At 38.4% G+C, this 27,022-nt stretch overlaps 1 long non-coding RNA gene across 1 annotated transcript in view; it reads left to right on the top strand.

Annotated features, from left to right (window-relative positions):
- Window positions 1-27,022, top strand: part of LOC116841278 — a 128,535-nt gene that overhangs the window by 17,037 nt on the left and 84,476 nt on the right. The gene's annotated exons all lie outside the window — the stretch shown is intronic.

The following is a 27,022-nucleotide window of genomic DNA, read 5'->3' as shown; positions in this document are numbered from 1 at the left end:
TATATATATATATATATATATATAATTTCCAGTTTCTGCCTTTTTTCCCGCTTGATAAATTTATTAAGGCCTCTATTCATAGTCGAATCTTATTTCAAGACTGTCTTAAGTAATGTCTTAAGATGCGAATACGGCTCTGTGATTGGTTCATAACATCTTAAGACAGTACTTAAGATGATTTTAAATATAAAATCGGACTATGAATACCGGTCTAAGTATTCCAGAGTTGAGACTAGCAAAACTAGTCACCTTATTTAAATAAATAATTGTTTTCATAAAAAGCTGAAATTATATGTTTTCTTATAATTTATTGAAAATTATTTTATATTAGTATAATTAAATATGTTATTAGTACATTCCTACCACGAATAAATATTTTTTATTTCTTATATATTTTTTTCTCTCAGCGTATTTATAAAAAAAGATGCTGCAGCTTTTATTTGATGGATACTATTGACATATTTGCTTAAAACTGAATTCTTTTATTAAATAGAAGAAATAATTGCTTTCTTGAAAAGTTAAGGTTTTAAGAAAATGCATATCTCCTTATTTGAAAAATATTTTATATTAACATAAGTAAATTATATTAACAGCGTCTCCATCGCGAATAAATATCTCTTATTTCTTACATACTTTTCCTCTCAATGCATTCGTAGAAAGAGATCCGGCGAAATCTGCTGAACTCGTCGTGTAGTTTCTCAATGAAACGTAAATTATAGAACGTCGCCATTGACGTCGACTACCTGATATGTATTCCGTATTATTCGTGTCTTTATCGTACTTTCGATCGCAAATATCGCCGCGACGTGAGAAAGATCGCGGGGGAAAGCTCAGGAGTCGCTCCGATCGATCGGCTCGATGCAACGTCGAATTGTGCAACGGGCTGCTGAGACGAGCGCTCGATTTGGAGCTGATCTAGAAGCGTGATCTAGAAGAGAGGACTTCGCGGAACGAAGACCGTGTGGGCAGGTACTTGGGCTGGCAATATCTGTGTCGGTGGTGGCGCGGCTATGAGCCGATTTATAGCGTTCGCAGAATGCGATCCCTTTGGCAGACGGGACGAGAGAATTCTCAGAGGTGCTGGCGCTAAGTCCCGGCCTACATAATAGTCGTGCCAACGGGATCTCCCGCGCTCGCCAGATTAGGGCGTAGGGTGCGGTATTTACGATATTACGGGATATGGATACCCGAAATAATCCGCAGCGGTTCGAGTGACATGGATTTTATGCGTATTGCTGGAAATCTTGCGAAAGGCGCTCTCATCGAGAAAACGAAAACTGTATCAGCACGATACTTATAGCGAAACTCTGCATTGTCCTATGCAGAATGTGGGAATCAGAGCGGAAGGAAAACAAAAACTGAAACCGCGGAATGACAACACAGAGCTTATATACAGAGTGAAGCAATCGCTACTACCACCTTGAATATCTTCAATGCTAAATACAAAAATGACCTTCAGGTGTTCTTCGAAGTTATTTTGCGTAGAGAGGAAGCGTTTTATGACGGTAACGCTGTCTTCTAGACGGAGTAGCTTAGAAGATCTGAAAGCCTGAAAAATTTCGGCCTTGTTTTTGGCTTAAAAGACATTCAAGGTGATGTCCCATAATAAAAATATGCTGTTTCTAGCGATTTTATTTCTTAACAAGATAGATCTTACTGACAGTCTATTTCTGCACTACTAGAAGCATAATAAAATTGAAAAGAATTTATAAGAAAAAAAGAAACTGTAATAGTCCCTCTATGTCGTTACTTGAAACTTGTCGTTACTTGAAACTTGTCTCACATGATAGACAATAAAAGCATATTCTTAAAATAAGGTTAAAAGACTATTTGACTTTATTTAATTTTTTAAAATGCAGGTAGAATTGTAATCAGAACTTTCAAAAACTTCTAAAGTTGAGGTGCTAACTTCACATACTCGAAGAGAGGTGGTTTATAATTGAAATTAAAAAATATAAATAATAAAAAATATAAATAATAAAAAATATAAATACAATTCTATATCAAATTTATCTATATTTTTCCTTTTGCTTATAAAAAATATCGGAAATATACCTTTTTTGCGAACTTCTTTCAAACTTGAATACTCCTTTGATCCCGAGCCTATTGTATCGTTATGACGCGAGGTCTTGTAAAGTCTGGTTATACAATCTTGTCGTCCTCCCGACAAGATTTCGCTCTTAGGTGCAGCTAAGTAGCCGGCGGTGTAATCGCCGCCGTACGATTTGCCAGCAGCATTTGTAAATCCATCAAACCGGATGTCTTACGTAAAACGCAGCGCGGAGTTAGCGTTCAGCGAGCCGGAGCGCCTCGTACGGTTTCGCTTTGCTTACATCGAAAGGACGATATATGGCTCGCGTGTTGCGCCCGGCGCGCTCGACTCTGAACCAGGAAGCAATTACAACGACACGTGCGGGTTTTGCTATGGCAGTCGTGAGTTAATTCGAGTACGCTACTTCACTCGACAATCGCCTCGTGAATAAAGTATCTCTTCGAAACAACGAACAACTTGGCGATTTCTTTTATTGCCGGGTGCGCGCACTTCGATAAATGTACATCGTCCACTTCTACAATCGCTGATGTAGTCGGAGTTGATTGGTGCTCTTAGCTCTTTTCAGTGTCACTTAGTAACGCATTCCTGGGAGACTGAGAAATAAGCCAGACAGAAATCGCCAATGTTGGATTATTGTGTCAGGTTTAAGCCAAACGTGGGTCAAGCTTGAGCCACCGACCCTTGTGTGGGCCAAAACTTGACCTAATCTTGGCTGAGTGACGTGCCGAGGTTTGGTTGTGTTACGGTAGCTACGTTTGGTTAAGTTTAGGCCAATGAACACGTTTGCTCAGTCGAGGTTGTACCAAAATATATGTTAACATTGTGTTACGTCCGACGTAACTTCTCTTTAGCTCGACCGAGTGCACCTTATGTTACCACCAGGAATGCAATAAATGCCCTGGGTGGTCAAAGAACAATGGACTGATAATAAGGTGTCGAAATTTCACTATTGATTATTACTCACATATCGTGAGAAGCATCTTCCCCCTTCTACTAAAAGGTGGTGAGAACTCACGCGGGGGTATCTCGCCACCTGCCTATAAAAGCGGGTGCGACAGCACATAAAAAAACCAGTAGTAAGTAAAAAGTAGAAGTAGTGACAGTCCGTAAGAGAATAGTAAGACAAAAATCAAACTTGAAACAAGAAGTAATAATAGAAACAAAAATCAGACTAAAGATAAGGAATCAGTCAATTAGACAATCGATCAGTCAGTTATAATTAATTAATCAAACGTATAAAAACAAACAATACATATAACAAATGGATCATTAAGATAAAACATTAAAGTCGTAAATAAGATACTGGGAAGATAAAGGTTTGTTTCCTAACATATCCTCTGACCTAAGTGTCACGTTACATTCCCAAACCTTCTCCAACCTCTTAAGTCCGATCGCAAGCTCTTCAGTCTCTCTATAACTATAGCACGAGAAGCACTTCAAGTAATTTAAAATTTCTTAAAGAAAGAATCAACCAGAATCAGTAAGTAAAATAATTATTTTGTACACACATTTACATTTACACATTTAATCACACACAATTACACGAACTTGTCCATCCCAGGGTAAAGTGGTTAAATCCATTGACCCAAAAAGGACAATTAACACGTTTTAAAATCAACTAAGACGTGACAATTGACTTAAATGTCGATATTAAAACCACGTGTAAAGATTATATCTAAAATGACAATTTTTTGTGATTATTCAGTTTATGAAAATATAACATTTAAAACAAAAATTCTGCTTATTATAAACTCTTCTCTCTTCGTTTATTATAAACCATCTCTCTTCGGATATGTAAAGTTAACACCTCAACTTTAGAATTTCAAAGTTCTGATTACAGTTCTACCTGCCTTTTGAAAAGTATAAGAGAGTTCTTTTATATTTATAAAAAGATTTATGGTGATTAACAATAATAATATGTAGTATTTAAGAAATAGAGTGTTAACTGCACACCCAAAATCACAACCGAATAGTTTTGAATAGATCATTTGATAAATTTTAATAGATATTATAATTTTAGATAAAAAAAATGATTTTTTGATATTTTTCAAGAAATTAAAAAAATATTGAAAGTTTTATATCAAGCCTAAATAATTTTGAATAAGAGCTCTGAATTAAGAGGAGTGCGTTAATCATAAATAGTCGTTTGCAAATCGATTTGCACACTTTTTATCAAATAAATTTGGAACGTCTCAAGTTGTTGAAATTGAAAAGCCACTGATAATGTATATGCGTAGTAATGACAGGACAACGATCGAAGTGATAATGCAGAATAAAATTCAGAAGGAAGAATTTATTTTAAATTAATATAATATCATTTTGAGAAGTAATATATTTATTATCCACTATTTTGTACATATATCAGCAGTGACTTTAAATTCTGACAACTTGAAGCGTTTCTCTCGATAAAAAGTGTGCAAAACAATTTGCAGTTGACCACACTAAAAAAAGAACCTATTATCTTCACAAGAATATTATAAAACTTTATCGAAGAAAGAGTTGGTTCAATCCTACATGGAGAAACAACATCGTTAGTGCGATTGAATTTTCTGTTACTCGGAGACCAGACGAAAACTTACTTGTAAGAACAGAAAGATTGCTGTAGGAGGTTTCTGCTCAGCCAATTGCTTTCAGTTATCTCAACCGAGCTTTAATGCTGCGGAATGTCAGGACGCATGTTTTCGGTCACGGTAACAGAGATATAAGGCCTGTTCTTTGTAGCTGCACTGCTGAACTGATGCAATATATTGAAGTGAGACAAATGTATGTTTTCTCACTCAACTTATTGCACTAATTCAGCAGTGCAGCTACAAAGAACAGGCCTATTATTTCTCGTCGGCGAATTTTTCGTCTGGTCTCCCCATTCATACGAGCAAAAATTTTTTCTGTGTACGTAGTAAACAAAACATAATATAATAAAATATCATAAATAAATACACACAAAATAAATATCATAAACGCCCATAAATAAATACACAAAATAAATATCATAAATAAATACACACACATAGAGATACATATAATTGATATCCATATATTATATCACAAATATAGACAAATATTAATATAAAAAGACGAATTTGTACATAATAACATATTTCTCATTACGGTTATTTGTAGTCAGACTTAAAGGGGTGTACTTCTCCATAAAGTGAACAAAAATGTTTCTTCATTATCTATTAAATAATTGCATGATTTGCTTAGTAAAATTAACAAATTTGTTTTTCGCAAACAATTTCAATTTCTCTTAGCTCGAAATACAAAAATGATTTGTTGCAATAACTAAAATAGCATCAACAAAAGTGAGTTTGCCTTATGAGCGAGTTTATAGTTGCTAAACCTAATACCTTTGTTACACTAACAGATCTGCTTATTTATAACATTCTCTCTTAAGTGAATATCAGTGAATAGTCACTGACATCAGTTTTAAGTATAGCACTTTCAATGCTACGCTTATAACTGTAAATCAGAGTATATTCACTGTTTTCAGTGATGTTTAACTGATTCATTTTAAGAGAGTTTAATTTCACCCAGCAAGCTATAGATTTGTAGAATTAAGTTCTTTCCCGTGCAGATGTATAAACTTATAAAACACTTGAAACAAGTAACATTGAATGCACTATACATTGTTTTGTGCGCGGTACGAGCTCCTTGACATAATTTATTTTACATTAATTTATCTATTATACACGTTCTCTGAAACGGATAAAGTAGCGAATGTTAGAAACGTTAAAAATGAATGTAACGTAATTAGTGTGTCGAGAGCGACGTACAGCATATCATTTTCGCTCGCGATACGGAGAGAGGCGGAGCTCTCTGATATAATTTTAATGGCTGTCGTCTTTGGAGATTGTCCAAATCCGCCCCTGCGCGCACGTGTTTGTACATCATCACCTGGCCAGTCTAGAATTCATCTGCCACGTGGTCCTCGATACCGTCGATGGCGGTTGTACGACGGAGATTACGTTACTCAGAAGACACTCTATCACATCGAGCTGCCTTGTCCCACTTACAAATTCGTTTATCACTTTCGCAAGTAGTACACAATTACCTACATCCTTGATGAATGCACAACGACGTCCCGTTGCGCAGCAAACGCTCCCCCCGCGAGGCTCCTCAGGCCGTTGTGCAGCCGCTGCATATATTTGCATGTATACAAGGGACAGGATGATGAGCCACGGACGAAAATTACGCTCGCATCGCGTAATCTCGTAATTCTTTCGGACGACTAATTCGCCGAAGTCAGCGAGTGGGTCCCGCCATTCGTGGGAGAGAATGACGAAAATCAATACGCGACACGAGAGAGAGAGAGAGACCCCCCCGTTCGCGTCGCCCTGTGCCTGCAAAGTACGGGGGCGAAGGTTTCCCCGACTGTAAGTGCATCCATCTCAGGAGCGTGTGCACGTGGATTCGAAATCACCTGGGCGGCGATCGCGTAATTTTCGCTAGACCGCAAATCCAAGTGTGTTAATCTCTGGCTGAATCTCTTTTAACATATTTCTTACTGTCTCAAGTCAAGTCACTCAACATATTTGAATATATTAAGTTGTAATTTACACGCCTCGAACGCATATTTAATTTAAAATCGCAAGAGAAACATGTAAAAAGAGCAAAATTACACGATTACGCGTTTGAAAATAACACACTCGAATTTGCAGAGCAAAAAAGTCTCAGTTGAATTCGCCTGTTTTAACGATCACGTAACTTTTCGAAATGTGAAACTTTTCACGTGAAGTTCTCCGCCTCTTGGCGCAAAAAGGTGAAAATTTAATGAAAATTTAAATATTTTCCAGCGTTATGCTTTATGCGTGTAACATATTCTCGTTAGCAGAATTAGTATCCATGGTTATATATACTTCCAATTAAATTATCATATAACCTGTTTTAAAAGTAAGTAATTCATCACGTCAATCCGAAGCATTAATCAATCTGTGCTTAGCGATTTCACTTACAGCACATCTAACTACTCTTTGCAATTCGTGAAAAATTCACGAGGAATCTGGGCAAGCAAAAAGTGGAGAGTGAAAAGTTTCACTTGAAGTGGTCATTCTGCCATGGAGACATAAGAAAATATCTATATCTTACGAACTCATATCTTATAAGGCGCAAATATCCTTATAAATAAGAATTCACGCTGGAAATTTAATCACGCGGATCAAATAATGATCGCCTCATCAGCAAGACAAAGTGAGCAATGACACAAAACTAAGAAAAAGAGGTAACGACTTCGAGCGAGTCATCCATCTTTCTCTCGAAAACTTTCCAGCGGAAATGAAAGCGGAGTGATTTTTCGAAGCCACGCGGGCAGCCGCGTGATATATACGCGTCGCAATAAGCGAAATCACTGAGCCGAATTGAAATTCAAGGAGTATGAAGGAGCGGAGAATTATTTTGCGTGGGCGGCAATAAACCGACATTACGACCAATCGTAATGTACGAAATATCATTCGAACTTTCTGAAATGCGATTTATTATCGTCGCGCTTTGCCTATAGCGAAACATCGAGGGTGACCAATACGCGACTACAGACCTGGAAGACCTCAGACGGGGGAAAGGGGGGCGAGTCGGCGAAGCGTGGACCCCCCGGTGGATAACTCGAGCGGCGCCCCTTTGCTGACATTCGGTTCGTGCGAGGAAAAGTGCACCGAAGAATGACTCGCTTATTTCAAAAAGACTGGAAGAGCGGTATGCGGTTCGCTCATTTCGAACAGACCCAACAGATAAAATCGGGACACATCAGATAAAATTGTATTTTGGAAAGAGAGAGAGAGAGAGACAGAGAAAGAGAGGTCAGGTCACCCTCGGGGAAAGGAGCCGGGCTTGGTGTCTTTATGTCTCCCTCAGAAGCGGAACGGGTATTCTCACAGCCGATAAGACGCCACTTTGCTGCATTGTTGCATAAAGATAGAGACTTTATTGCAATTTCATGCAACGTGCGTGCGTAGCGACGCGTGCAACTCGCGAATTAACGATGCCCGCGCGGGCATCTCCAGCGAGTCGGGCATCGCGATTAATATTTCGCGTGCATGCCCGGCGCGCCAGCGGAATGAAGCGTTTGCGCTGCGCGTGTGTGTGCAATTTGTCGGGGCGCACGTTGGCGTGTACGTGATACTGCACTTTGTATAAATAGAGAGATCTCTTCGTCTTGCCTCGTCAGCGATGCGCCTCGTGCGTCTCGGCAGAAGCTCCGATATTTAGAATTTAATATCCCCTCGCAGTCTCGAGCTGTGCTAATCGATTAGCCGCGCGGAACGACCGTGCGTGAGACCGGCTTTCCGAAGCCTCCCGGTACTTGAGGGAGATATATCATTTTCTGCATTTCTTTGGGCGAAACTTTACTCGGCAGGTGGAGCGATTGTGCACAGACAAATGCATGATGCAGTGAAGTAAACGTCACTTATTTCCAGTATTTCGTATAAGTTTCTATATTCGCGAATCTATCACAAATTTATTAACCGCCTGACTGACAGAAAAAGCCAGCATCAACTGAGCCAGAAAAGGGAAGATGAAAATGCTGTTCGTTTTTTATTAAAGTCGGCACTAAAGTTTTTCGGGTCGCCGAATACGAATTTTGGATTAAAGTTTGAAAATTCAAAATAGTGGATATAATATTGTGACTTGAGTTTTTTAGAAATTCTGTAAAGTGGTGGATTTTTATGAGTTTGTCTTATGCGTTTTTTGGAGCCTCTAAATTAAAATTTATAAATTAGAATCCTAAAACTTAAACCCAAAATTTAAAAAGTAATTTTAAAAAGATTTTTTGAGCATGCTCGTGCATATACTTTTGTCAGCATGAAATGTAAACTTTATTCCGAACCTCTGGCATTAGTTAGTGAATTCATATTCACGATGTCAGAGTGTGTTAGCAAAGGTTGCAGTGAGTTTCTACATCCCATCGTTTTGTTTTTGTTTTTTATTTTTTTATATCTTTTTTTTTTTGTTTTCAAATTCTGGCGCTATATTGGATCATTTTGCATTTCTCAATTTTGATCTCAAATTCATATTTAACGACTCAAAAAACTCTCTAGTATTGAGTTTCATGAAAATCTTGCTGACTAAAGGAAAATAAAATAATCTACGCGTATTATTGCGTTAATGCCCTTTTTGGTACATCCTTTTTTTGACGCAGAAACGCGTTTAGATTCCAGTCAAATATATACAAATAAAACTCATAAAATGAAGTATAATTCTAACGTAACTTTTACTACAATATTTTCTTCGTGTATGGAATTAGAATCTCTGAGCTTGAGTGGAACATTCACTCTAGCGATTTCGAATGGTAATATTTTTACTATCGCTTAGAGTGAAAATATTGTTACTTTTTATTTGTTTTGAGGGAGCGACTCCTCTCCAAAGAATTTAGAAAGTATAACGACATGGAAAAGAGAAGAAAGAAAAATATGTTAAATAATAATTCCGATATGGCTTAAAAAAATCTGATCGTTTGTGACGCAGTTGTAGAAACACGAGTTTGCGCAAAATACGCACGAAAAAGATGAAGTGCTGGTGAATAAATTGTATACGTTGGTGAGCATGCAGAAACGTCGTAAAACAACCGGCACGTTCGTTGATATTCCGCGCGTCCGCGCGATGCCGCGTTATTCCCGCTCGTGCACGCCGACTGAATAAAAATGCAGAACGGTTTGGTTTGGTTTGGTCTGTACTCTATCGTCAACCGGTACTCTGAACACTATACAACTCACCGACGATGTTTGTGTAAAAAGATAAAAAATTTACTTGTTTCATTTCAATATTTATCTTAATAGTAAACAATATGGTCCCGTTGACAAAATTATATTATCATCACGATTATTTCGATAATATAGAAAATAAAATTTGCACGTTTTACTCTTTCTGTGTCTATATGTTACAAGGAAAGCATACTGGGGTATTTATTGCAGAAAAAGAACGATGTAAAAGCGATTATTTCTCTCACTGAAATTTTTGTATCCGATTAGGAAACATTCGATGAGAAATATTGATTCGCAATTTTTTGATCGGTTTATCTGATGAATCATGCCATCATGATCGGAAGTATCCGATTAAATTTGATCGGATATCCTGGTGGGATATAAAAATTTATCGGTATTTTGGATTTTTTACAAATTCAATAAAGTGGTGGATTTCTATGAAAGTTTGTCTTATTTTTTGGGGTTTTTTAGAGTCTCTAAATTGGAATTTATAAATTATAAATTTATAAATCTATAAATTTATAAATCTATATTATAAATTTATAAATTTATAAATTTATTAATTTATAAATTATAAATTTATAAATTTATAATTTATAATTTATAAATTTTAATCCTGTATTCGCAATTTAAAAAATTATTTTTGAAAGAAGATTTTTTAAGCATGCTCATGCATATTCTTTTGTCAGCATGAAATATAAACTTTATTCCGAATCTCTGGTATTAGTTAGTGAATTCATTAATGATATTAAAATGTGCTATGCAAACAATACATAGAGTGAGTTTCTACCTTCCATCTTTTTGTTTTTTGTTTTTTATTTTTTATCTTTTTTTTTTTAATTCCGGCACTATATTGGATCATTTTGAATTTTTTAATTTTCATTGCTACGTATCGAAATATTCGTTTGTTAATTTTTTATCGGATAATTTCTCTCAGTGTACTGTCGTGAAAGCGCTTGTATGAGTATTCATATTTATTCAGCGATGCAATAATTAATTCCAGCACTGTGCGTTAATAATTCTGTCCTCGTTAGCAAATCTGAGCATGCGATATTTAACAATTTTAAGTGTAAGCTGTAAGGAGAGGATAGGAGAACGTTCTGTCTCGCTTTAACAGCACGTCCCGCCTCCCGCTTTCCACGCCGGCAATTCTGCCGATCGAACTAATCGTCGATTAGGTTAATCGAGTCGTTAATCATTCGGCGAAAGTCATCCTAAAGCTTGATCTACAATGTATTCTTTGCTTCTTGCTTCTTCCTTTTTATCTCTTTCTGACTCTAAACCTTAAGCTTTAAGTCAGAGAAAGACAGAAGACAAGAAACAGAACGCAAAGAGCACATTATAGATTAGACTTAAGGGGAGAAATCACTATAGAACGTCAAAAATAAGGGAATTTTCGTGAATTTTTTTTGAAGAATGTACTTATCCAATCGTTTCCCAACTTTGAAGTGTTTTTGCTTGTACATTAAAATATTAAAAAAATATTGTTATGTTAAGAAAAATGTTTATAAATTGAATATAGTGAAAGAAATGTTGAGCGTCGCGGCAGAGTCGACGCAAAACGGCATGCACTCTGGCTCCTGTTGTATTCGTCTGAAACCAAAATAGGGAAAAATTTTTTACTCTTTATGGACATAATTTATCGATAAATCTAAATAAGTTAAAAAGAAATTTTGTAATTGACAAAAAAGCAGCCCTTGAATTAAAAATTCGATTTTTATTTATAAAAATCCATCTTTATGTATGCGAAAAAATTGTTTAAATAAATAATGTTATGCATTTTATAGGTTCATCGACTAGCAAATATAATAAACTAAATGTATGTAAAAGGGCAACTCGATTGGTCAAATAGTTTTTGAATTATCTTGCACACTAGTTTGGAAGAAGTTGTTTCGAGAAAAACGTGTTTAAAGTTTCAGGTATAGAAAATTGTAAACTTACAGCTAATCTGCTATTCTTGCTCCATACAGTAAACCTTCCGCTTCTTTAAACAAATCATTTTGCTCAAGTTAGTGTTGTTTACTTGCGATTCGAGCCGCTTTACTGCAACTTAGGTTGCGGCGCTTCTGTCTCTTTATTCACTCGGCGTCCTTACTATCAGCATATAACTTACATAGAGGTCCAATTTTAATTTCTAATATTTCCATTATCTTCAAAACAAGGCAAAGTAGTCTTCATTAAATACCCCAGCGGCAATATAGACGGTGATTTTAAGGCCAGAATGTACATGCTTTGAAGCTAACTGCTAAATCGTACTATTAAAACTTTTATTCGCATTTCTTGTGTATCCACCTAAGCACTTTTCTAATAGATCTTTCTTGGAATGGTTTTTTCCGTTTTTTCAAACGGGTTTTTCGAAACAAAGCCGTTGCGAGTCACTGTGCGCTCAGACTTCGCCTCATACGCTCGTACCTGCGCGCGAGAAATGGTCCTGTATGACCATTTAGATTTTGAATTTCAAAACCAAACTTTGGGAATACATTCTATACATATAGTACTATTAATTAAAGCAAAAAAAATTCGATTTTTGTGATCCTCTATAGTGATTTCCTCCCTTAAGTCCCGATGCATTGTGTTGACGAGTGTCCGAATGTTTTATGGCGGCCCTGACCGAAAGAAAGACGCGAAACTCGCCGTCGGCGAATCGTTCGACTTGATATTCCGCGCGTGCTCTCGATCTCGCGGTATCGCATTATTCCGACGAAGTCGTGCAACGTCTATTGCACGAAACGTGCCCGATAATGCGCGTGCTGTCGCTCGCCGAGAGCGCTCGACTTCTCGGCCGCTGTCCTCGATCGACCTTCGTCCCATCCTTTCAGTTCTGCTATTAATTCCGTCACGAGAACGTGTCGGATAATTGTCGATTTGAAAGCCGCGTACGTACAGCCGGTCTTTCGACGCTACATGTTCACTCTAGTGGTAGTCTAATTAAACCATAAATAAAAGCACGAAGTAACGCAATAAGAGAGTCGGATATTAATCTCGGATATTAATCGCGAATCATTTTCACGTCGCGTGCGTTACCGTCAGTGTTGCTTATTGATCGATTAAAATTTTAATGATTAAAGGAGTTTTTGATACACAATCATAAAATAAATGGTCCAATCGAAGCCAAACGCAGACTGTGAGTTGCGAAACTGACAAGGGAACATAGGCAACCCGAAAATTCTGAAACATTGTATGCAAGTAAAGTAATACATCCATAATATAAAACTATTTTTTGTTACTGCTAAATTTCATTTAAGGGAGTGAAACTACCCCTTGAAACCAATGAGTGGGGAAAGGGGAGTTCAAAAATTTTTCATTTTTGCAAAATTTGAATACACCGTTGCAAAGAGTATAAAATATTCTATTTCACTTTTATATAAACTATTTCTTCATATTGTATTTTAGGTAATTTTCGCTAAAAATAAAAATATTATGTTTTTTCGAGGGGTGGTTCCGCCCCTTAAATAAAAATTTGGCAGCAAAAAATAGAAAAAATAAAAAATAGTTTTATATAATGGACTACTTTATTTGCACATAATGTTTCAGAATTTTCTGAATTTTTGGGTTGCCTGTGTTTTCTTGTGAGCTTTTAATGAAAATTTTCAAAAATTTGTTCAGAAGAAACAATACAAAAAATGGACTGAAACGAACATGCACCAACACAACCATCTTGCCCTGGCACGGGGTTCAGTTGCTCAGTAGCGTAGGATAAAAAAGCTATGTATAAAATATGTATCCTGATTAGTAGCTCCAGAGTCTCCCCGCGAGAGGTTTCCACAGCTCTCCCGCCGGCCTATAATTATGGGCTAATTTTACCTCGGTCGTCCGTATGCTCTATTTCAATCATCTTATAAAAGAAAATTGCATTTATTAGCAGAAACAGTATATCACTTGTAAGAAATTTCATTCTGGCTAGTAACATATCGCTTAATTTTATTTAGTCTCGATGGAGAATATCAATACAAAATTTCGAGAGATTCGGAAATTTACTTTGCTATCATCAGATCAGGTTTTTCCTATTTCTATTTTCTAACTGTAATATTATTTCGATTTTAATGAAACTCAGAGAAGTGTTTACGGAGAAGTATTTATGTTCTAAATGGAACACTTCGTGATTTTGTATCCACTATTCCTCTTAAGATAAAGAAAGTTGTTCACTTAAGATAAAGTTGCTCACGAGCAACATATCCTTGAGATCATATAGTCCCGGTCTTCCCTATGTAAATTACAAATTGTAAACGATAAGCGGGAACGCGATTTAATGCGACATATAAAGTTGCTTTTATCGGTCTCGAAATGACAATTAATTTTCGTTTTCTTTTATTTTTGTTTTCATCAGCCATCATCGGGGAATTAATGAAGGCGCATTCGGAGGAATACTTGTTTCTCTCTCTTTCTCTCTCTCTCTCTCTCTCTCTCTCTCTCTCTCTCTCTCTGTGTGTGTCTGTCTGTCTCTGTCTCTCTCTCTTTCTCTCCTGTAGAAGGAGGAAACGATTAAAATTGATTGCCGTTTTTTCTATTTCTATTTTCTAACTGTAATATTATTCTGATTTTTATGGAACTCGGAGAGAAGTATTTACGTTCTAAAAGGAACATTTCATGATTTTGTGTATCCACTATTCCTCTTAAGAAAAGCTCACGAGCAACATATCTGGGATCATATAGTCTCTCCTATGTAAATCACAAATTGTAAACAATGAGGGTGAACGCGATTCAACGCGACATTTAAAGTTGCTTTTATCGATCTAGAAATGACAATTAATTTTCGTTTTCTTTTATTTTTGTTTACATCAGCTATCATCGGGGAATTACGAAGGCGCATTCGGAGGAATGCCTGTTTCTCTTTCTCTCTCTCTCTCTCTCTCTCTCTCTCTCTCTTTCTCTCTCCCGTTTGTAGAAGGAGGAAACGATTAAGATTGATCGCCGCCACGACGTAGCATTTAAGACAGATCGCGGGGTAGGAAGGATCGGGGATAGACGGGCATTGAAATTCTTAACCACGCTCCTCACACGTGGACGACGCGGGCGCTGGAGAGGCCGAAATTGATGTACATATATTAATGACGCCGATAGCATACACAGGGATCCCCATCGACCCGTATCCTTTGTTGCAGCTCTTGGCGCGCGGGAGAGAGGGCGGAGGAGAGCGGGGAAAAAAGGAAGGAAAATATACCGGGAATATACGGGCGCTTTTGCCGCATTTCTGTGTCAAACGACGACCTTCGGCGCGCGGCAATAAACCGAGCGCGATCGCGTAGGAAGATCTATAAATTGTCGAGACCGTGATTATTTTTCCCCCCGCAACGCGCACTAACGTTTATTAGCTCGCGCGATTTCGCTCGCGTGAGTTTACAGCTGAAATCGCGCGAGTATTCGCACTCTCATGCCGTCCGGCATATTTCAGGCGTCCCGTTATGCTCGAAATTGCGACGAAGCGCGAGTGCAATACGACGAAAAATGAATACATCGCGGGCCTGTAGTCACCGCGATCGCCATTCCTAATATTTTAGCATTAGATCGTCGTACGAGATAATTAAAACTAACGTCACTTGATGTCGCGTCGTTCTGTCGTTAGTGAGTGTGTGTGTATGTGTGTGTGTGTGTGTGAGAGAGAGAGAGAAAGAGAGAGAGCCTACACACAGAACAATGCATACTGCATCAAATGTTGTTTGTTTGTGAAGTGAGCTGTTTCTCTTAGCAGTAGAAGTTTTTTACCTGGGTGTATCCTTTCGCAGGGCGTTTATCGATTATCGGCGAAGGCTCGTTACTTACAGGGTTAACATATTGATTTCCGCGCCACCCTATAGATACCGAAGCCCGGTTTAGGCAGACCTTCGTAAGCAACGCCATGGGGGGGGAGGTCAGCACGCGACCAGCTGTCTCTTCAATGGGGGTTACACCGGGCACCGTGGAAAAAGGCTGACAGCGGCAGGGGTGAGGCTGCTTAACGAAGGCTCGCGCCGCGACGGAGGGTCAACGCACTCCGAAGCGTCTCCTCTCGACACTTGACTTGGAAATGTCCATCACTTCGAAGTCGACGAAATTTTAGCGCGAACAAAAAGCCCCGTCCCCGTCGGCGGGACGCGGGGATCATGTGTCGTGACTCCTTCTCGATTCGTGCGCAAAGTCGCGATCTGTACGAGCCATTTCTTGACACACAGAGACGCGACTTATTTACGTGGACGGGGATGCGCACTAGTGCTATGTCAATTTCAATTACCCGAGTGCCCGGTTACACTGCAAATCCAAGTGCGTTATTTTTAAACGTGTAATCTAGCTGAAGCTCCTCTTACACGTTTCTTACTGCTTTAAGTCACGTCATTTGACACGTTTAAGATGTGTAAATTATAATCTAATATGTAATAATCAAAACGTGTTAAATGACGTGCTCAAAACGGTAAGAAACGTGCAAAAAAAAGATTCACGGAGAAAAATAATTTTACTCTTTTTTCTAGCCAAATCATCGTTGCATATTTGTAGTGAAAAAAATTTAGTTGACGTAGCTAATTTTACAAATTATTCGTTATCAGAGCAGAAGTAGTTTCCAGGATAGAAAAAATTTGTTGGGTGTATTTATCCTAAGAATCACGTTAATTTGCTATACAAAATAATGTATCTTTAGCAAATTTATTTGCTATCGGAGCAAAACTGCAACTGCTTATATAAATCCATCATGGTTCTTATAGCAAAATAATTTGTAGATTTAGCAAATTATGTCCAGCAAATAGTGATTGATACTCTTAGTAAATCTTTTTGCTGTCCATATAATAACGAAAAGATTTTGCTAGACCAACAGAAAATTTGCTGGGCCAGGAAATTATTTTTCTCCTTGTAGCCAAAATAATACACTTGAGTATATTCCGGGTCTTTTTCGAATTTTACCCCGGGCAGCCGCACGGAAAAAAAAGATTTGCTACATATGGACATAAACTAAACATAATTTGCTGTATTAGCCACTTTTTCTTTCCTGCAGGGACCAATTTCCTTACTATAATAACAAAAAAATCTGCTCCTGCAACAAAAAAGTAGCTGAAGCAATAAATTATGTTTAGTTGTCCATCTGTAGCAAATTTGTCACATTAGCCATTTTTCTTGTTGTAGAAGCAGATTTTCTTGTTATCATAGTAAGAAAATAGGTTCCTGTAGAAAAGAAAAAGTAACTAACACAGCGAATTATATTTAACTGTTTATATGCAGCAAATTATTTTTTCCGTGCGTGTGTATTTCAAGTATTACTCGAAAATATATTCACTTGAGGGCTTCATGTCTCACTCGGACCGAAAGAAGGCGGCTTTATTTTACATCTGTAAAGAATTCTGTGTTAAATGATACATTTCACACGTCTTGTGATTTATCCACTTTAATTTTATGTTAATATTAAAATGTAACACTCGACTACATTGAAAAACTCATTTAATTGAGTTAATCAAAATTTGGTTAAAATAAAGTAAAACAAATGTTTTGGTTCCTTATTTTAAGAACCAATATTTGGTACTTTGAACCAAAGGTTTGATTCTTTAAAACAAAAATAAAAGGTTTAGTTTCAAAGAATCAAATCTTTGGTAGAAAGAACGAAATTTTGGTCCTCACAACCGAAACATTTGTTCGACTCTATTTTAACCAAATTTTGGTTAACCCAACTAAATGAATTTTTCAGTGTACGCGGTAGTATAGTATCCGTGTGTAGAAATACCCGAGTTACACTGACTGACAGCACTAATGCGCACACCACGGCGTTATTAATAGCACCATGTGATCCTGCATCCACGCTATTTGCGGAGGACGTAATTGGTTATTGCACGATGACAAGGTTGACCCTTCTCGATCGACCTTGCGCCTTTATCATCGCTAAGCACGAAATCCGGTGGCCGGTGGCGGTAGCTGCCAATAGCTAAAACGCGGTAGGTCTTCCAGGAACTTATGCAAATTTACATGTGTGCGCACCGGTAATTGTAACGGGCCGGCAATTCCAGCTCGTTACCCCGGACTCTGCTCGAGTGTGCTGCAATGTTGTTAGACGACAAAATAAAGTCGGGGACCTTATCTGTGTTACGTGACAGCGACTGATACATAACGATTGATAAATGAAATTGCCAAGTGGAGGAATGCGGCATATCATGAAAGTTAAATGCAATATAAATTGTGCGAAAGGCGTAAAGCGCTTGTAATAAAGGTGGAGTGTATTAATAAATTACGAAAATATACACGGAGAAAATATCGCGGTGAAAATTACGACAAAATTTTTATAACCTTAGATCATATATCATGACTAAGATTAGTATATTTGTTACTATGTTTGCTTAAAAATGTCTTGCACGCTTGACTTTTTACTATCAAATTATTACTTGTATATAGTTACATATTTCAATGTATAATAATTTATGCTACTATTATAGTAGAGGCCGACTTTACAGAAAACATTGTAGAAAAAAAATGTAATTTTAACATAAATTTTACTACAATATTTTATTGAACAATATCGTAAATATGATCTTTTGCATATTGAGAAAAAAACTTAAAAATTTATTTATGCGATGATTTATTTAAATTTATTTATGATTTATAAAGTTTATTTCATAGAAGCAAGTTTTATTTCACAAAAATAGATTTTACATCTCGCAAGCAAATTTTCAAGTATTTGTTTTTCTCAGTATGCAAGTTTGCAAATCGTTTCTTCGTAGAAGAGCACACGTTTAAAGTTACCCTACCGCAAGTTTCACCCCTTAGACGCGCTCGTTATGTAATTCAGGTGGACACGGAGGGACGTATCGCTTAAAAATAAATCGGTGAATAAGACCTGCTGCACGGTTGCACTAGTGTCAACAGCTAGAAGGGATTTATGGACGCGTTGCATTTCGAGGAAAGTCTAATGACACAACGTTATGCAATTTGCGATCTCGCACGGGCCAGACGTTGACGCCGACGACACGAGCGCTGCGATTCCGCGAAGGGATAGCGCCAAGAAATAATTAGGGAATTTTCGCCAATCTAACGGATCGCGAAGTTGTTTGCCAAAATCAAATAGTGAAACAATAGTGAAACAAGAATAGTGTAACAATAGTGGCATTGTTTCATTTATCTCGTACCTCTCAATTTTATTACGTTTTGTCGAGGTGCATGGAATAATTTGTAAAATATTACACACACACACACACACACACACACACACACACATATATATAGGATGTTTTGGAAATAAGTAACCGAACTCAGTGTTGGATTATCATTATTAACCAAATTATTATTCAAACTTTGATGTAATTAATATATATTATACATTGATTGATCATTAATTATATCAATCAATGAAATTATTTGTGATTTTATATATGACGATTGATTCATTTTAATTATTGATTTGTTGTTTAGTCAAAGAAAATTTCAATCGGTAATACCCAACAACTTACTGATCTCCACTGACCAAATTTCAAAAATACATTCTACTCATTGTAAAGATAAAAAATGTTATATTAACAAGAGTCCGGAAGTACTTCTTCAAATTATAAATATTCTTTTTACGACAAAAAATGTTTATAATTTGAAAAGTTGTTTACGACATCTCAAAAATGTTTAAGCAAAAATCGACGGTCTTCGTATTCGCTACGATATACATTAATATCAGTCTACTTGTGTAAAAAAACATTAAGTATTTATAATTTCCACTCTCTAAATTGCTTGGAGTAAAGTTTCGCTCGAAAAGCAGAGTGACAGCGGAGTCACTCGAAATTGAATTATATTTTTCACTTCTGTAGCACGAATTCTCCACTCTGAATCGGTAAGTGAAGTTGAAGAGTGAATCTGCGATGCATCCCACCGCCAGAGAAACATATTCACTCCAATCGATTGAAACATCCGCTCATACAGAGTCAGAATCCATTCTATGCTTGAGTGAAACATTCGCTCTTATGGTTTCGAGTGGCGGTACGTTCGGTATCGCCTCGCGGGTGCGAAAACACTGCCGCTTTCCCCTCTAAGAAATTCGAAGAGCGAAGGAAGCGTTTCCGGCGTCACATTCATATGACCTTCCTTTTTCACCTTGCGGTGAGTAGGATATGCTCTTAAAATCTGACCGGCTATTTCTGAAGCACCCAGTATAACACACGGATGCCGTGTTTACACGCCGCAGTTTGCGAGCGCGTACTCCGCCGGTTCTCCTCCAAGATTCAGGAGAGAGAGATCGCGGCCGGCCCACGTGAAATCGAGAGGCACGAAACTAGAGACACACGATTCTGCGAGAGAGAAAGAGAGAGAGAGAGAGAGAGAGAGAGAGAGAGAGAATCGGGAAGAGAGGAGAGGCGAGAAAAAGCGGGATCGTTGGCGGACGAAAACGACGGAGAAGCGGAGGAAGACGCGGTGCCACATGAGAACCGCCCACACGCGCGGTTCTCAGCTTCTTTCGTCGTTTCTGTGCGGCCGCCTATGTCTGCGAACCATAAAATCGGTAACGCCTTGCGAACTTTCGTCCAGATGCTCTTCCCGAGGTTTATTCGTGGAAGAGCATTTAACAAAGTCACATCCCCGTCATCGTGTCGCGTCACGGAGTCATCTCGCTCTCCCGTGGGGAGAAGAAATTATATAATTAAGGAATCATTTATTGCCTCTTCCCTGCGCAAAACGTGCGACTGCACAACTAGTGCGCAGTGAGAAATTTGCTTGAGACACGAGAGAGACAGAGAGAGAGAGAGAGAGAGAGAGAGAAAGACAGAGAAAGAGAGATGTTGACTGCGAAAATTGAACGCGCGACTCTCTGCGCGTTCTGCAATTGCGCCGTAACGTTAATTTGCTTCGCGAAGTACGCATAATGCGCGGTTACGTGTACACCTGTTCTTAGCGAACGCACCCAGAAGACGATGACTAAAATGATTGATCGGAAATTGTGCGATATTGTACGTAGCAGATTGGTGGAGATGAATGTCTAAGCAGTGTGTCGCAATTTTTAGTCCCATATATAGCGCTTATGCAACGCTCAGGCAGACGGTAATGCAAGAGCCTTAAATAGGTTTCCTCCGCGTACTTCGCATGAGATACGTAATAACAGTCCTCTCCTGCGGGGAAGAAGACAATTTTGCGAGTCCTCCTACGCGACTCCCGACGATAATATTGATAGCGAAACGAGGGATCCGGGATGTAACAATGGACCACTTTCACCATTGTCCCGGCCGGCCATTATTATGCCCGTCGTTGCACAAATATAAACCTTTTCATACTTTCGACAATGCATTATGACATAGAGTCAATATATTCACGTCTCGAAAACACGCCGCGGGGATGGTCTGAAACAGAAGCTTTCGTCGGGAAATAGACACGCACACTGAGAGAAATTATCCGATAAAACATTAACAAACCAATATTTCCGATCAAAGTACCGGTGAATTTTTATATCCGATCAGGAAACATCCGATGAGAAATATCGGTTTATAATTTTTTGATCGCTTCATCTGATAAAATGCCATTATGATCGGAAGTATCCGGGCAAATTTGATCGGATATAGAAATTGATTGGAATTTTACCAGAGAGAGATATTCGTTTGTTAATTTTTTACCGGATAATTTTTCTCAGTGCAAATGTCATTGAGCGCACGAAATATTGACGTGATGTGTGGTCGGTCGTGAGAATCGGCGCATCACACACACGTGTGACGCGTGAACGTCTGTTAGATCCTTCAGCTTGGGCGCGCATCCCTGAAAGAAAAAGAAAACAAACGCTGAAGAGATTTGAGTTTCTTGACTTCACCTCTCGGCGATAGAGTCACTAGAAAAAGAAGTCTGATCAACTGGGGTAGAATTTTTATTGGTTCCAAGCTGTTTTGACGCAAAATGGCGGAACCAATCACATTCCCGTTTTGAGTAAAGAGTGTATTATTCAACCTGAGAACGGCTATTCTCTTTGTATAATGAAGTATTGCAGGTTTACATAATGAATAAAACGGATCATATCTAGATTTTAAAGGTAGATATGAGTATATGGTCGGTAAGAAAACTGATAGCGATGTAAGTCCTCTCTTTACAGCTCTATATGGCCTTAAGTGACAGTTTCAGAAGAAACAGAAAATGGGTACAAATTGATAACAGGTTTTCAATATTAATTAATATTTATTGTTGTACAATTTTATAATAATAATGTTACAATTATATTTCATGTTTTACATTGTTACATATAATAATATAAATATATAATATTATTTTACAATAAAATGCCTTGCCATCGTTGTGCTGCTATACACGTGATTTTAATTGACTTTTCTGGCATTCTATTTTAATTCTAAATCGAATAAAACGTCGTATTATTATATATAAATTTGACAAAAAATGACACGTGTGTAGCACTACATGTGACTACTACAATATAAATTACGACATAACCTGTCATCGATCTGTATTGTCTAATAGCTGTAAGCAGCATTAATTAGCTACAACGGACAACTAATCAGAATCGTGCTATACTTATAGCTTATCGACGCCATTTTGTTTCAAAACTAGATATTGGTTGCGTTTAGCAGAGAAAGCTGCTTTACAATTGTTGTAAATTTCGTGAATCTGATTGGAGTATGCTCTTAATTTTGGTTAAATCCAAGAACATGTACCAATCAGATTCACGAATTTTACACAGTTGCAAATCAGCTTTCTCTGCCGAAAGCAGCCATTGTCCGGACTCCTTTTTATAGGGACTCTAAGACATTTTTTCGTTTCGTAACCACGGTAGCGTTTGATTGGTTAGTTTGGTCCACTTAACGCTCGCAACGCCGCGAGCGTCATTCTATCTTTGTTGCTCGAAGCGTTAAGGCCATCACACACAAAATTCCGTAAGAACTTAAATCGTAAGCGTAAGGAAATCGACCAATCCCAATCGAGTATTCGGTTCTTCGTAATAATAGAGGGGTTACGAAGAGCCGAGTGCTCGATTGGGATTAATCGATTTCTTTACGCTTACGTTTTAAATTCTTACGGAATTTTGTGTGTGATGGCCTTTACGAGCGTTAAGTGAACCAACCAAACCAACCCAACCAACCAACCCAACCAACTAACCAAACTAACCAACCAAGCCAACCAAACCAACCAACCAAACCAACCAAACTAACTAACCAAACCAACCAAACGCTAATGTGGTCACGAAACGAAAAAACGCCTCTACTCGGCGACTGCTCGTAGCGTCCTCTAACACGCGATACCTGGCTCCCGCGAGATTTGGTGGTACGATATGCGCGGCCGGATCTCTCTATTTCTCTCTTTCTCTCTCTCTCTCTCGGAGCAGGCCGTTCTCTCTCCTCGAGGAGGAGGACACCTTCGCGCGCGATACACAACAGTTGGCCTTCGCACAATGCGTAGCCGCAATAGGAATAACGCGCGTTCACACGCGCGCGCGGTGTGCGCGCCATGTGGATACGAAACGGTGACCCTGGCTCACTGACCCTTTTAGCCGGAGAGCCTTCACGCTGCCTCGTAAACACTGGACTCGATGTCGCAATCGGCGCCTGACTCCGCGGCCGCCTCGGTAGCCTCGTCCTTTTCTTTCTTTGCCGCGCCGCTTAGGCGCGAGACGCGCGCGACGCCTAAGCGCGTCTGAAAAGCGATTAAAAATAGACGGTTAAAGTGCCGCGGTGGGAACGCGGCGGATCGTATCCTCGTTATCGTCGATTTAATCAGCGCGCCCGTTATCCAGATCGGCGCGCCATTGTGCTGGGTGCCCGAGGTCGTTCGTGCTTCTACCCGCGGATTAGGAAGTCGATTCGGAGGAGGGTCCTTGATCAATAAAGCCCCGGGGTTTTCCCCGCACACAGCACAAAAATATTACATCAATATTAAACTCGAGAAGCTCCCAATTTTGTTGCTGAAAATGTACACAGAAATATGCAGATTGCAGTCACGCAAGTGTTACTTGCTTCAAGGAATTTCACTAGTTTATCCGTAAATCTATCACAAGTTCATTATAAGCATCAAATTTATTCAAAATATGTTCTAAATATTAGTAAGTTTAATATTTCAATCGAGAATAAAGATAAAAAGTCGGTATATAGAGTCGAATCAACTTTTTCTTCGATAGAAATTTTATTCTTGTAAAAAAAGAAATTCTTCTTTTGAGCACACACACATACACACACACATACATATGATAATAAGTTTTTATAAAATTTGGGTGGAGTATATTTTAAGACCATTAAGATCATTAGGAAAATATTTTTTAAAGGATAACCAAACGGAGAAAAATAATTTTGCTCTTTTTTCTAGCCAAATCGTCATTGTTACTGCATATTCGTAGTGACATAAAAAAAATTTAGTTGACATAACTAATTTTACAAATTCGTTATTAGAGCAGAAGTAGTTTCGTTGCCAGGATAGAAAAAATTTGTTGAGTGTATTTGTCCTAAAAATTGTGTTAATTTGCTGTTGATAATGCAAAATAATGTATCCTTAGCAAATTTATTTGCTATCGGAGCAAAACTGCAACTGCTTATATACATCCATTATGGTTTTTATAGTAAAATAATTTGTAGACTTAGCAAATTATATCCAGCAAATAGTGATTAGTACTCTTAGCAAATCTTTTTGTTTTCAATCCATATAATAACGAAAAGATTTTGCCAGACCAGCAGAAAATTTGCTGGGCCAACAAATTATTTTTCTCCGTGCATTACTTGAAAGAAAGAGAATAAACTGAGCAATCGCTTTTCTTAACAGTAGAATAATGTTTTTCTGTACGTGATAGGGATCAAACACGGATACTCGCGAATAAAACTATCAGGAACAACGAATTTTACCAAATTACCAGCAAATTGCCATCTTACCATAATTTACCGTAAGCAATCGTCATTTTTCATCGCTAGTCGTAACAGTTGTCACAACAATGTCGTAAGAAATTTTAGCACCATTGACTTTGGTGCTATTTGGGTTCCGTTGCCCGTCAATTAGAACGCGATCGGGAGCGGTACATAGCGAAACGCCTCGCGGACGAAAGGGGGAAAAAAAGAGGCGACAGTGCGGCATAAAGAGAAGAAGGAAAGCCACCGGGCGAAACCCTTCGCGAGGGTTTCGGAAGTTCGGCAGCGCGCCAATTTTCCAAAAGCGGAACGGTGACTAAGACTGCGCGGCGGCCAATCGGGAAGCGGGCGCAATTTTAGCACCGCCAATCGCGTGCCACCTGCCACGAGAATTGCCACCCCGAGTGTCAACAACGGTGTGCTTTCCCGCGACTCCGCCGCATCTGCGATCTCCTCTCTTCCTCTCCCGTTGAAGAAGCGCCAAAACACTGTGTCCCGCCACTCGCTTCTCCATCGCTCCGCCACCGTTGGATCGAACATTAAAACACTTCTATCCTTCAGTATCTCGAAACGCGAGGAGATTGCGTAACGCCGTGCTCGCCACGCGCGGGAATGGCTTTCGAAGTGATCGCGGCGGATGATCGATTGGACGTGGCTAAGCGCGAAGAAACCGGCTGTTAATGCGAAGTCGGATCACAAGTCCAGTCGATAGCCGCGCGCGTGTAATAGCTATGAAAAGCTGGTTTCTAAGTCTTAGCCGGCTTCTTTCTTTATTTGCAGTAATTTATTAGAGGCTCGATACACCGAAACAAACGGCACGATATCCCGTTCGTTCGTAATGTGACAATTTTCGAATAGACGAACGTGTCGTGCCGGTCGTAATAGTTGTGGAAAGCCTGTTCCTAAGTCTCGTCGGCATTTTTACTTGTAATGATTTATCGAGCGTCTCGATATACCAGAACAGACGTCACGATCCCTCGCTCATTTTCTCGTAATTTTCTCGTACACAAAAGTGTAATCCTACTCTTAGCGGAACCATCTTATATGGGGTGAGACAATAACTGTAGCCGCCTTGAATATCCTCGAAGCAAACGAAAGAAACAAAGGTGATCTTCATGTTTGCGAAGCTTCTTATGCTTCTTTTCTATTAAGCTTCTCTTCTGAGAGAAGTAGCTTCGAACATCTTAAGGCCAACTTTGTATTTTCGTAGCTTCGTAGCTTTGTACTTTGTAGCTTCGAGGATATTCAAGATGGCGATACTTATTCGATTAAATTTAATCGAATTCGTAAGTATATTAATTTTTAAATTAATTAAATTTTATATAAATTTATATTTAAACTTTAAGTTTATTTTATTAATTTAAAATTACATTATAATAAAAATAAAATAATAAAAGAAAATAAAAAAATTAGTATAAAATAAATTATTTTATTATAACTAATTAAATAAATTAATTTATTTTCATATATTTTTTTATATATAATAATGTAAGTTATATTTAAATAAACATATATTATAATTAACGAATTAATTATAAATATATAAAATAAAATAATAATCTATTGATAGCCTCGATATGCCGAGACAAATGGCACGATCACCCGTTCATTCGTAACATGAGCATTTCTCAATGAGAAGAGACAAATCGAGATATTCCAAGTCGTAAAAGTTATGAAAAGCCTGTTCCTACGTCTTATCGATTCTTTTATTTGTAATAACTTATTAAGAGCCTCAATATACCGAGACAAATGACACGAACTCTCGCTCACTCGTAAGGTGAGAATTTTTGCATGTGGAAAGACGAACGTGACACGCCAAGTCGTAAAGCCAAGCTGTGTGCACAACGAAATTATATTTTAATTCAAATTACTAAATTTAGACGTTCGAGATAGCCTGCCCGGTTCTACCGGTTGCGGCCGTGTAAGGCTCGACAGTAGAATGCAAAAGAGACGCGCTCGTTGCGCGTGCCACTCGGAAGGAAAAGGGCAATAGTATCGACCGCGACGATTTTATCGTCGTACTCCTTTCCCCCGCCAGCTGATCGGTCTGTCTCTATTAATCTCAAACACCTGGTCTCTCTGGCGTTGGTGCCAGCCATGACCCTACATACCCGATCGTTCACACCGGTGATCCCGCTTTCAGAGCAGCTCGTGCAGAAAGCGGCATCCTAAAAAAAATCGTCTAGCCATTCGCGTAGCTCGTTCGCCCCAATTTGCCTCTGTGCGTCTCCTGTACGAAACAAAATAGTTAGCTCTGTTATCTCAGCTTGAGTATCAGGCGCGCATATTTAGCGCTAAATATGCAATTGTTTTCTAATACAGTCGGTGTGTACACACAGAAAACTACATACTGCATTCAAATAAATGTTACTTGTTTCAAGTTTTTCAGAAGTTTATTTATATATCCGCAAATCAATCATAAGTCCACGCCACAAATATCACATTTATTCATCTCACTTAAAAAAATATATATTTTGCTAATGAATATGATTCTATTACACTCTAAATTTCTTGGAGTGAAACTTCACTCCAAG

This window comes from Odontomachus brunneus, unplaced genomic scaffold (assembly GCF_010583005.1).
Source record: "Odontomachus brunneus isolate Ranch 3 - 2012 unplaced genomic scaffold, Obru_v1 Obru_scaffold_015, whole genome shotgun sequence".
Taxonomy (NCBI): Eukaryota; Metazoa; Arthropoda; class Insecta; order Hymenoptera; family Formicidae; genus Odontomachus; species Odontomachus brunneus.
This window is presented reverse-complemented; position numbering and strand designations above follow the sequence as displayed.